A 1,828-nucleotide genomic window follows, 5' to 3' on the forward strand; every position below is an offset into this window, starting at 1 on the left:
TTACAAAATGCAGACTTTAGTTCAGGATGTCAGGGGTGGGCCTGGGCATCTGCCCTTTAAGAGGCTCCCAGGGGTTGCCCACACTGCGGACCCTTGGCCAGGCTGCAGTTGGAATAGACCTGCAGGAGAAGTATGGCTCTTCAGGCCAGCTGGGCCCTTAAGGAAGAAGTAACTTCTATGAGTCTCGGCTGTCTGACCAATATAAAATGCAGGCAAAGCAATCAGAACTGCCGGAAGCCGGTCCATCCTTGCTGCTTGACACAGTCGCTGCAGGAAAGAAACATCTGCACAGCATATGTTTCAAGGGACCTGGCATATATAGCATATTGTTCTTAATATGTTTGCTCTCCTTAAGCGCCATGTGTTTTAACCAAGGTCACCTCTCCGAGAAAGGTTGTTTCCCCAGGTAGGGATTTTTCCCTGAGGTTAGGGAGGGGATACAACCCCTTAACTAAGTGCCAGGCGGGTAGTTAAGCTACATAATCTTTACTCCCTGGAATGGAGATAAGAAACGCCCTAACCTTTGTATGTGCAAACGAACGCATCACCTGGAGATCTTACAAAATGCAGACTTTAGTTCAGGACGTCAGGGGTGGGCCTGGGCATCTGCCCTTTAAGAGGCTCCCAGGGGTTGCCCACACTGCGGACTCTTGGCTGCACGAGTAGCCAGGCTGCAGTTGGAATAGACCTGCAGGAGAAGTATGGCTCTTCAGGCCAGCTGGGCCCTTAAAGAAGAAGTAACTTCACTTCTGTGAGTCTCGGTTTTCTGACCAATATAAAATGCAGGCAAAGCAATCAGAACCACATCACAGAACTCTTGTGATGCTTAAATGCGATAATACAGTAACCATGTTTAGCACTATACAACGAAGATTAGCTTTCTAGTTGTTAGCATAGCCTACACTCATGAAATGCTTACTTACTGTCTGCCAGGAACTTTCAAGGTGCTTTGTGTCTTAACTCACTGAAGCCTCAAAACAGCACTGAGGCGGGTACTATTATGTCATCATCCCTCTTTTACAGATAAAGAAACGGAGACGCAGAGAGGTGCAGTGCCTTCATCTCCCCTACGCACCTAGGAGTAGCTAAGCTGGTGTTTGAACCAAGGGAGGATGTGGGCTCTTATTCCTTCCCGGGGCTTCCATGGATCAGTGGGAAAAGGCACTTCGGCCCGCTCCGGAATGGGCTGGGGCCAGCAGGTGGCAGCCCAGGGCTACGCAGGGGGCTGTGCATTTTACCTCGCAGCCGCCGCCAGCTCTTTAGCATTTCCAACTCCCCTCTCCCCTCCGCCTCCAGTCCTCGCCTAGGAGGCAGCCCCGGGATCCCTCCCAGCAGAATCGCCCTGCCTAAGAGGTTCACATACGAGCTCCCCAGATAAAACTACGAGCGCCCCGAAAAGCAACCGGCAAAGTGAGTTTTCTGCAATCCCCTTTTACCCCAGAAGCGCAACCCGACCGCGAGATCCACGCATCTCTCTTTCCACCGGAGTCCAGGAAGGGCTCAGGCGCCCAGCCAAGTGGGGGAAAGTTGGGGATTCCTCCTGGATTCCCCTGAGCGTTCTGGAGGCGCCGGGCATCGGTGCGCGCGCTGGAGAGGCGGGCGGGCGCGCGGAAGCTCGATGGGGAGGGTCACCTCTGAAAGGCGGCCGGCGTTTACTCTCGGGGTCCAAGGGGAGAGGGCAAGTGAACCTGGGGGCAGTTCAGGGGGCGGGGGTGAACCGGGCGGTTTCCATAGCGGCCGGGGCGTGGGGGAGGAATACACCCCGCAAACTATGGCGAAACAACTGGGCTGCCGGGCTTGCCGGGTTGGAGAAGGAGGGAGGGAGGGA

The sequence above is a fragment of the Myotis brandtii genome, unplaced genomic scaffold (genome assembly GCF_000412655.1).
Source record: "Myotis brandtii unplaced genomic scaffold, ASM41265v1 scaffold793, whole genome shotgun sequence".
In the NCBI taxonomy this organism is placed as follows: domain Eukaryota; kingdom Metazoa; phylum Chordata; class Mammalia; order Chiroptera; family Vespertilionidae; genus Myotis; species Myotis brandtii.